Genomic DNA, 12,368 nt, shown 5'->3' with positions numbered 1-12,368 from the left:
GAAAAAGGCAAATGTGCCTTATCAGGTAATCTGCAAGTGTTAAGGATGTTTGGGAGCAGTCTGGCTCTTTGTGATGACAAAGATTTGTTCGGCTCAGTGACGGTCATCCAGCGACATCGGTGAGACCAGAACTGAGGTGCAGAGTGAAGACTGGGCTCTTTGCTGTGCTGACACATCACGGTGCAGGTGATAGTGCCAGTTGCGGGGAGCTGGTGTTGGTCAGTCCAGACTGTGGTGTGGGACGGGACGGTGTGTCGAAGACTTGCGAGCAGTGTCCCCAAGCCAATGTTGCTGTGTGAGATGCAGCAGTGCCCTCTGCGGTGCCTTCAGGACACGGAGCCAGTGACAGAGCTAACCTCAGAGTCGGTGACGGAGTCGGTTGCTTTCACCCCTGTGTGGCCAATGAATCCACGGTTCCAGAGGCGGTACCCAGAGGTAGGTGAAGTCTTGGCAGTCCCTTTGACTTCAGAGCAGGAGGCAGGCTCGACTTCAAGCCCTTGGAGATACTCAGCAACAAGTAAAGAAAGTTTAGTCCAGTCCTTTCACTGCCCAAAGCAGAAGCAGCAACTGCAAGCCAACCCAACAAAGCAACAACACAGCAAAGGGGCAGTACTCCTCTTGGCAGTTCTTCCAGCTCTTCTTCTTGGCAGGTTCCTTGATTCCAGCGAGTTCTAAAGTTCTGGGGTATGGGCCCCAATATTTATACTCAGTTTCTCTTTGTGCCAAACCCAAATCAGTTCCATCCTCTCTGGCCCAACTTCCTGGCAGGAGGTGGTGACAGTATTGTCCAAGGCAGACCTAGGCCCATTCAGGTGCCAGGAAATATCCTCCTACTACTATAAATACAGCCCAGGTCTATTTAGCACAGCCCTGGCTCATCCAGGAAAGGCTGGACACACCTTGACCCCCCAGTGGCTGTCTGATGGAAATGCATATCCCCAGCCCCTGTCACTCCAAAGCCAGACAGTCAATCCAGGAACCCAGCAGAGAGACACAGGATGGCTAAGCAACAAAATACCTACTTTCTAAAAGTGGTATTTCCAAACACAGAACATAAAAATCATCTTTACTAAAAGATTCGTTTTTATATTCTGAGTTCAGACATACTAAACATATTTCTCTATCTTGTCCCAATGGGAAGATATGCGTGTAAGATATTATAAGTAAACTCCCATTCTACCCTATGGGACAAATAGTCTTTCCATAGTGAAACATGAAACGCACTCTAATTCACTGCCAGGACATGTCACACTCACCAGTACATGTCCTACCTTTAATATACATGGCACCCTGCCCTCAGGGGTACCTTGGGCCTACATTAGGGGTGACTTACATGTAAGAAAAGTGAAGAATAGGGCCTGGCAAGTGGTTGCACTTGCCAGATCAACATGGCAGCTACAAACTGCACGCACACACTGCAGTAGCAGGTCTGGAAACCCTTTTCAGGGCTCCTTTAATGATTGGCACAATCAGTGCTACAGGCCCACCAGCAGCATTTGATTTACAGGCCCTGGCACCCTCAGTGCACTTTACTAGGGACTTACTAGTAAGTCAAACATGCCAATCATGGAAACACCATTCCATAATACAATTTACAATAGGAGCACTTGCACTTTAACACTGAACAGCAGTGAGCAAGAGTGCAGAGACACTAAACCAGAAAAAAAAGAGTCAAAACTTGGACGTCAGAAAGGAAAAAAACAGGGGAAACATGCCAAAAGATGCTGGGTTTAACAGGCGCATTTATGGTTGTCGATAGTTGTTGATGAGGATTACCAGTTTCTAGAAACTTTTGTCAGAAGGGGTCCTTACGCCTAAAAAGGTTTGACAAGGGGGTCCCAGCATCAAAAAGTTTGAAGACCTCTGGTCTAGAATCCCCTGGGGCACCTTAATAAAGCTCGATCACCCCACCCCTGACCCGCCAGGCCCTCCCTCTAGATGAATGCTATTTCTGCAGCGAATGTGCCCCCTCCCGGCTCGCCCGGTTTGGAAATGACAGGCGATTGCAGCATGTTCCCGCTCTGTGTTTTTGTTTATTTTGGGACCGCTACTGTTACCTCCTGGTAAGAACATTTCCAAAGTGACATGCTCTTAAAAATTGAATTTTGAAATATTCAGAGGCCCGCGTTGCGTGAAATTATGATTTCTTTCTATTACCTTTCATAAATACTGAGTAAGCATCGGGCGGGGCCAGTGGAATTGATTCCGCGGCGATTCGAGGTTTAATACACAATTTTGCATTTGCCTCACACACACATTACGCTGCCTCACACACACACACACTGACACTGCGCTGCCTCACACACACACTACGTAGTCACACACTGCTGTGTCACTCACACTGTCCTATCACACACACTGCGCTATCACACACACTGCACTGTTACACACAAACTGCACTGTGAGACACACAATGCACCTACACACACACTGCGCTGCATCTCACACACACACTTCCCTGCTACACACTGCGTTGCCTCACACACACTGCGCTGCCTCACACACACTGCTGCCTCACACACACACTGCCCTGCCTCACTCACACTGCCCTGCCTCACACACACTGCCCTGCCTCACACACACTGCCCAGCCTCACACACACTGCCCAGCCTCACACACACACTGCACTGCCTCACCTCACCTCACACACACACACACACACTGCCCAGCCTCACCTCACACACACACACACACTGCGCTACCTCACACACACACACACACACACACTGTGCTGCCTCACCTCACACACACACACTGCACTGCCTCACCTCACACACACACACACACACTGCGCTGCCTCACACACACACACTGCCTCACACACACACACTACGCTGCCTCACACAAACACACTGCGTTGCCTCACACACACACACAATATGCTGCCTCACACACACACATTACGCTGCCTCACACACACACTGCGCTGCCTCACACACACACTGCGCTGCGTCACACACACACACCGCGCTGCCTCACACACACACACCGCGCTGCCTCACACACACACTGCGCTGCCTCACACACACACTGCGCTGCCTCACACACACACTGCGCTGCCTCACACACACTGCGCTGCCTCACACACACACACTGCGCTGCTTCACACACACTGCGCTGCCTCACACACACACACACACTGCGCTGCCTCACACACACACACACACTGCGCTGCCTCACACACACACATACACTGCGCTGCCTCACACACACACATACACTGCGCTGCCTCAAACATACACTGCGCTGCCTCAAACATACACTGCGCTGCCTCAAACATACACTGCGCTGCCTCAAACATACACTGCGCTGCCTCACACACACACACACTGCGCTGCCTCACACACACACACACACACACTGCGCTGCCTCACACACACACACTCTGAGCTGCGTCACACACACATACTGCGATGCCTCTCACACACACACACACACACTGCGCTGCTTCACACACACACTGCCCTGCCTCACACACACACACACACTGCGCTGCCTCACACACACACACACTGCGCTGCCTCACACACACACACTGCGCTGCCTCATACACACACTGCCCTGCCTCACGCACACTGCGCTGCCTCACACACACACACACAGCACTGCCTCACACACACACAGCACTGCCTCACACACACACACTGCGCTGCCTCACACACACACTGCGCTGCCTCACACACACACTGCGCTGCCTCACACACACACTGCGCTGCCTCACACACACACTGCGCTGCCTCACACACACACACTGCTCTGCCTCACACACACACACTGCTCTGCCTCACACACACACTGCGCTGCCTCACACACACACTGCGCTGCCTCACACACACACTGCGCTGCCTCACACACACACTGCGCTGCCTCACACACACACTGCGCTGCCTCACACACACACACTGCGCTGTCACACAGTACGTAGTCACACACTGCTGTGTGTCACTCACACTATCCTATCACACACACTGCACTGTTACACACAAACTGTTTGTTTATTTTGGGACCACTACTGTTACCTCCTGGTAAGAACATTTCCAAAGTGACATGCTCTTAAAAATTTAATTTTGAAATATTCCGAGGCCCGCGTTGCCTCAAATTATGATTTCTTTCTATTACCATTCATAAATACTGTGTAAGCATCGGGCGGGGCCAGTGGAATTGATTCCGCGGCGATTCGAGGTTTACTACACAATTTTGCATTTGCCTCACACACACACAGTACACTGCCTCACACACACACACGCACACACACACACACACACACTATGTAGTCACATACTGCTGTGTGTCACTCACACTGTCCTATCACACACACTGTCCTATCACACACACTGCGCTGTTGCACACAAACTGCACTGTGAGACACACAATGCACCTACACACACTGCGCTGCATCACACAAACGCACTTCCCTGCTACACACTGCGCTGCCTCACACACACTGCGCTGCCTCACACACACTGCTGCCTCACACACACACACACTGCCCTGCCTCAAACACGCTGCCCTGCCTCACATACGCTGCCCTGCCTCACACACACACTGCGCTGCCTCACCTCACACACACACACACTGCGCTGCCTCACCTCACACACACACTGCGCTGCCTCACCTCACACACACACACACACACACACGCACACACACACACACACACACACACTGCGCTGACTCACCTCACACACCACACTGCGCTGCCACACACACACACTGCGCTGCCTCACACACACACACTGCGCTGCCTCACACACACACACTGCGCTGTCAAAAAGTACGTATTCACACACTGCTGTGTCACTCACACTATCCTATCACACACACTGCACTGTTAAACACAAACTGCACTGTGAGACACACACTGCACTGCCTCACACACACTGCGCTGCATCACACACACACTGCCCTGCTACGCACTGCGCTGCCTCACACACACTGCCTTGCCTCACATACACACTGCCTTGCCTCACACAAACACTGCCCTGCCTCACAAACACACTGCGCTGCCTCACACACACACTACGCTGCCTCACACACACACTACGCTGCCTCACACACACACTGGGCTGCCTCACACACACACTGCGCTGCCTCACACCCACACTGCGCTGCCTCACACCCACACTGCGCTGCCTCACACCCACACTGCGCTGCCTCACACCCACACTGCGCTGCCTCACACCCACACTCGCAGCCTCACACCCACACTGCGCAGCCTCACACCGCGCTGCCTCACACCCACACAGCGCTGCCTCACACCCACACTGCGCTGCCTCACACCCCCACTGCGCTGCCTCACACCCCCACTGCGCTGCCTCACACCCCCACTGCGCTGCCTCACACCCCCACTGCGCTGCCTCACACCCCCACTGCGCTGCCTCACACCCCCACTGCGCTGCCTCACACCCCCACTGCGCTGCCTCACACCCCCACTGCGCTGCCTCACACCCCCACTGCGCTGCCTCACACCCCCACTGCGCTGCCTCACACCCCCACTGCGCTGCCTCACACACACTGCGCTGCCTCACACACACTGCGCTGCCTCACACACACTGCGCTGCCTCACACACACATACACACACTGCCTCACACACACATACACACACTGCCTCACACACACATACACACACTGCCTCACACACACATACACACACTGCCTCACACACACATACACACACTGCCTCACACACACACACACACACACACTGCCTCACACACACACACTGCGCTGCCACACACACACACTGCGCTGCCACACACACACTGCGCTGCCTCACTCACACCCACACACACACACCCACGCTGCCTCACACACACTGCACTGCCACATAATTACACAGCTATCAATGCAACATACACTCCAAATACTACTCCGTGCCACAGTTATATGCAACATAATTACACTGCACTCAATGCAACATACACTACAAATACAGCTCAGTGCCACATAATTAACAAACACATAATTACACTCTACTTAATGCAACACACACTCCACACAATACCACTCAGTGCCACATAATGATATTCTACATAATTACATTGCACTCAATGCAACATACACTCCAAACAATACCACTCAGTGCCACAAAATTACACGCCACACAATTACTCTACTGAATACAACATACACTCCACACAATACCATTCGGTGCCACATAATTACATGCTACATAATTACACTGCGCTCAATGCAACATACACTCCAAATACCACTCAGTGCCACATAATTACACGCCACATAATTATTTTTTTATTTTTTATTTTTATTTTCATTTTCAAGAGTTTTATATAGCGCTGGCTAGACCCGGAGGTATCGGAGCGCTTTACATGTGCATCAGATCATAGTTACAGGTTACATCATAACAAAGGTTACATAGTTCTTAGAGCATGGCCACATAGTTGCTGGTAAGGTCGAGATGAACAGTAAGCACAAATACGTAAGGGGAAAAGCAGGCAAGGTGAGAGATTCAGGGGAGGCGGGGTTGGAGCAGGGGAAGTAGACAGATAATGAAGGCAGGAAAGAGGAGGGTAGGATGAGAGACACAGCATGGGAAGAGGAGGGGAAGGGTGACTGGTACACAAACCGGTAGACGAGTCAAGGCAAACGTCCAAAGTCCAGTAAGCTGTGATCCCAGGGGAAGTGGTATCACTTCCCTATCTCTGTTGCGAGAGGCTCCCTTTGCCTCCCTTTGCGCAGTGGACTCTCTCAAATACCAGTGAGTGTCACACAATTACACACCACATAATTACACTGCACTCAATACAACATTCACTCCAAATCCCACTAAGTGCCACATAATTGCACACCACATAATTACTCTAATGAATGCAACACACACTCCACACAATACCACTCAGTTCCACATAATGATATGCTACATAATTACACTGCACTCAATACAACATACACTCTAAACAATACCACTCAGTGCCATATAATTATATGCTACGTAATTACACTGCACTCAATGCAACATACACTTCAAATACCACTCAGTGCCACATAATTACTCTACTGAATACAACATACACTCCCCATATTACCACTCAGTGCCATATAATTACACACCTCATACTTACACTACTCAATGCAACATAAATACACTCTATCTATCGCACTCACTCTATCTATCGCCATCACTCTATCTGTCTATCTATCTTTTGCCCTCCCTCTATCTATCTATCTATCGCCCTCCCTCTATCTATCTATCGCTTCACCACAGCATCACTCAGGACCACCACAGCATCACTCATGGGAAATACAACATCACTAGGCGCTACCACAGCATCACTGAACGCCACAGCATCTCTCGTCGCCACCACAACATCACCCAGCGCCACCACAGCATCAATCTGTGCAACCATTCAACAACTGGTTCAAATATGTTCTTTCAATGTTCCAAGCTTTATTACAAATGTCACAATAAGATGTTAATATTTCACTTCTGTTCTTGGATTTTCGTCACAATAAAATACAATTAAAATAATCTTCACAAAAATTATTTACAAAAGTTTAAGCTATTGCCATTATAAATTACAATAACTTTTATTTAAGTATTAATTATTAAAAAATGTAAAAGCCATTGTTATTTGTAATATCAATACATCTAAGTCACGTGACTACAACACATTGCATTACAAATGCTATAGGTGTCACATTTGCGAAAGTTAAAACTATTGGCATTGTAAATGACAAAGCTATTAAGTTCGCTATTTTCAAAACCAACACATAAATAAAAAAATGTCTCTCTGTCTCTCTGTCTCTCTGTCTCTCTGTCTCTCTGTCTCTCTGTCTCTCTGTCTCTCTGTCTCTCTGTCTCCCTGTCTGTCTCTGTCTCTCTGTCTCTCTGTCTCTCTGTCTCTCTCTGTCTCTCTCTCTCTATCTCTCTGTCTCTGTCTCTCTCTCTGACTCTCTCTCTCTCCTCTGAGGTTCTTTTTATCGTTAATACATGTTCCTCTTCACTGCTCCTATTGGCACTGTGTGCCTCTATTGCCACTCCCTTCAGTGGTGTCCTTTTCATTTGGATATGACCCTATTCTACATCTGCTGTGCCCGTGGGACGGCTCCTCTGATGCCGGTCTGTCCAGGTTGTGCCCTGCATTTCTGTATTTGTGAGTTAGTTCTCACCTTGGCCTTCAAGCTGCCTAGCTGGGCCGTTTTATGTTCATTTTATCTACGCCACCCTGTTGTCCCAGTGGCTGTGTGCTTTTTGCATTTTTCAGTTGTGGCCGCACCAGTGTGCTTCAGGTTGATAATGTTCGCTTCTGTCGCCCCCTTGGGTGGCTTGGTGTGTACTTGGCGTGTTCTTGCTCCCGCCTATTCTCCTCACATGTTGCTCAGTTCCTGACTCTTGCCCTTTGGTTCTTGGATGTGGCCTCTCTGGCCTCCCTTCCATGGGCTAGCCTGGCAGGTTACATCTCTTCATGTTTTCTCAACCTTAGTGCACCATTCAGCTGAGAGTGGTCCTTCTTCCTCCTTCGTTCTGGACTCTCTCTCTCCTCCCCACCCCCCTCTCATTTGCCTGGGATATAACTGGTGCCTTTATACATCCCATACTTATGACGAATATGGTATTGCTTCCCGTTATCTTTTACTGTTCACATGCTTCTTGGGTTGCTGTCTGGCTGTTCCGCTACAGTTTTTCCCATGGTCCGCCACTCAGTTGCTGGCTCAGTGCTTTGGGCACTTTTTGTTGTTCTGTCTCAGACCCACCTCCCCCCTGGGGTATGGCTGTGGTATCTATTCTAAGTTAAGGAATCTTAGGCTAGATGTCTCTCATGGGATGTATGAGTTCCTTAACCTTTGGTAACGATGTATCTAGTAGAGAAGTTAACGCCCACCCATCCTCCCTGTTCTGCTCTTTTTGCATGGTTAGCCCACCACATTTTGCCTGGTTTCGATGTAGTTTCAAATTTAGGGCACAGGGGCCCTGCCAACTGGGCCCCCTGTGCCAGTGCTCCTTCCCTTTAACAAAACCCAGTTGGTACTTTTGCCCCTTGTAAGTCCCTAGTAAATAGTAACCTGGGTACGTAGTGCCTGGGAACTGAAGAGGGTACCTTGGGAGCTCCTCCAATGGGACCATGCCACTGCCCTTGCAGCCTGCATGCACCTGTGAGGGAGAACATGGCAAAGTCGACATGGCACCCTGCCTAGATGCCATGCAAGCTAGCCCTGCCTGACAGCATAGGTAAGCCACCCTTGTAGTAGGGCTCACTGCCCTAATGCAGGGTGCACTATACCACACCAAGGCACAAAGGGAGTCCAAAATTCATATCTCTTTGTCCCCTGATCAGAAATATCCTATGTAACTCATAGAATTGAGCCAAACGTCCTTAGTTGGGGGCGCCGGAGATACCCATAGTTTACAAATCTCTGTGCGCGCTAAGAGCACAGCATAGAAAAGCAACTTTGTGCTGTCCTTTGTGACAATATCTTGCAGATCCAATCTTCCAAATATAACCAATTCAGCGCTCACCTTAATCTGCATATTTAAAATACTGGACGAGCAATTACTCACAGCCTCCAAAAAGGACTGAATGTTCGGGCAGTATAGAAATATGTGTAGATCATCTTCATTCTGTCTGCCGCATTTAGGACACGCCTCCACCCCTGCTGACCCAAATTTGGATATTCTTTTTGGAGTCCAGTAAGCCCTACGCATAGTAAAAAGATAGTTCCTCCTCAGATATGCAGGTTTAACTATTTTATAAAGCATAGCCATTGATACTTGCCAATGAGTCTTGCCATGCTGTGAATTCAGGATTAGTAACGATACGCGGAGTGGATGGTGACATCACAAGAGTGGAGTTGTGATATCGATGGAAATTAAAACCCATGAGAGGGAAAAAAAAGGAGCCTTCGGCTTACGACTAAAGTAGTGTTACCATCGAGATTGTGCCTGAAGAATCAGGAACAACAACAGTGACACATCTCCATCCTCATTAGGACTAGACACTTTCCATCTATAAAGAAATAACATAAGGATCTTAATGAAATAAGGATACCCTTGTGTGGCAAGGAATAATAACATAAGAGGAATAATTTCCTTGACGTATGCTGAGACTATCTTACAGGAAAACAAATACCACTTGAATTTTAAGGAAGCCCATAAGGCCTACACCTTGTGAAGGAATAATTCCCTGGCTTTTGTTGTGTTAAGAAATGTTTGTATCTGCATAGGTCCTGAGGAAGGTGGTACAGAACCCACCGAAACGCGCGTCGACCTTGCGTGGAGTCCATCTCTTACATCTTATGGTCATTTATCCAAGCAGCAGAAATTCACACTCTGCCTGCTTCATGTCAAGATTTGTCCAGATACTGCATTTTTTATGTATGGAATGTGTGGATGGGAATAGTTTGAATGATTGTGAGTGCATGATTAGTATTGTATATTTTGTTTGTGGTTGTATGATCCAGGGTTTGTTTTTTCCTTCAAAATTGTTTGTTGTAATATGTATTTTCACAAAATAATATATACCAAAAAAAATGGTGAAAATATTTTAAGAAATGAAAAATGAATAAATAAATAAAAAATTATGAATTTATAAGAAGTACAAATGACATACAGAAGAATGATGAAATAAAATACTGAAATGAAAATGAACTATATTAGCTCCATTTGTTATTGTTGTGCATAAAGAAGATAAATATATGTAAACTATGTTTCTAATGAAAAGTATATAGGTCTTGAGGGAACTTCTTTAGTATACTTGCCAATGATCTTCCAGCGCGGTCCCTGGCAAGCATCCTCCCCCCAGATCTTCCGGCAAGGTTAACACAATGTCTTCTGTGTCAAGCATCAGCCAGTACCACAGTGCAATTTTCTTCTTAATCTCAAGGCTGGACAGAAGTTTTTCCTCAAGTGCATTAGAATCTCCTATTTTCTCACCCAATGCCGAGTACCAACTTTGAATCTGAAGGAGTTTAAATCTCTAAAACGTTGGAACTATAGCCTGCTCGCACCAACCCCATGATATCAACTGACCATCTGGCAACAACTGCTACCACCTAACTATACCCGCATCTTTTAACAGTAAAGCCACTATGTCCTTAGTCCATTCTGGAGTACCTGGTGCTTCCCATATCGGGGCCAGCGGATTAAAGTACGGAACCTTTTGGGCCTTTCTAATTTTTTACCACATTTCAGCCATGTCCCAAAAACTCTTTAATCTAACTTTCTTAAAATATTTTGGATCAGCTTATTCATACATAAACCCCACTTCTGCTCCCTTTTCTTTATTCAGCATTTCTTCAAACATCCTACCGATCTCTGAATCTATAAGGGTGTCCAATAACATTCTACTGTTTTGTAGCATAAAAGTACAGGAATAGAAAAATAAATCAGGCAGCACTGAACCCCCCTTCACCAACCACATCCTGAGTTTACGCCAGGCAATACGCGGCCCTTTAGATGCAAGTAATTTCACTCTGCATTTTTATGAACGATTCTTTCCTAAAACTTAAGGGGAAACCCACCCACCTGTGTTTTAAAAAACCTCCTACTTTCCCCTTACGCAAGGTGTGTCCCCTGTAAGATATTATGTGCAGGGCAATCCTTCAAATACAGCATTATCTTATCTCTCCTACTCTTCACCCGAAGACCGTTCACATTCCACGAAAAAATCTTTAAACTCATTTGCTCTAACCCAAGTCATCCCCGAAATAATCTCACATTATTCAGTAGACTGGCAAATAACAAGACATTAGAGGTATTTTTCTCCCTTCTGCTCCTCACCCTGTGCTAACTACACCCCATCCACCCCACCCTTGTAAAATCCGGTCCAACGTCCCATGGCCAAGCCCTATTGGAAACCCCTAGGCGTGCAACAAAAAGAAAAGTGCGAGAAAGGCCGAGAACCATACAATATTAGCGTAACTTATTAAACTAACACACAGGAGAAACGCGTTTACCTATATCTACATAGTAACTTTTAGTGACCCCCCCAATTGGAGCTCCTCAATAAACTTATCCACCTCCTCAACGAAACAGAAAGCGTGCATTTTGTTATTTATATCACTTTGAGTGGAGCTGGGAATTTGAACTGAACCGATGCACCTAACTCTCTTAGAGGCTCCATTCTTTTCCCAAGCTCCCATTGCCTGTTGGATGTTACTACCGATAAGTCTGATCTTATCTCAATTCTTGCTCCGTCCAGTTCTAATGTTTTGTTCTTCAGAGCTTTAGCTAGTATTTGTTCTTTCAGAGTGTAAGTGAGGAAATTAACAAAAATTTCCTAGGTTTAGTTCTATTTGTATTTAACTTGAAAGGATCTCTATGGATCCTTTAAATGTCTCTAGCAATTTCCTCCTCCGTTTCCTCCAGCTGAAGCTCTCTTTTAAACATCTGGACCACATAGCTTTCAAT

The 12,368-nt window shown here is 47.4% G+C and overlaps 1 protein-coding gene across 2 annotated transcripts in view; it reads left to right on the top strand.

Annotated features, from left to right (window-relative positions):
* Positions 1-12,368, top strand: part of MBTD1 (mbt domain containing 1) — a 947,763-nt gene that overhangs the window by 428,818 nt on the left and 506,577 nt on the right. The window lies entirely within an intron of this gene.

This window comes from Lissotriton vulgaris, chromosome 7 (assembly GCF_964263255.1).
Source record: "Lissotriton vulgaris chromosome 7, aLisVul1.2, whole genome shotgun sequence".
NCBI classification, from domain to species: Eukaryota; Metazoa; Chordata; class Amphibia; order Caudata; family Salamandridae; genus Lissotriton; species Lissotriton vulgaris.
Note: the sequence above shows the minus strand (reverse complement) of the source record. Positions and strands in the feature narration are given on the sequence as shown.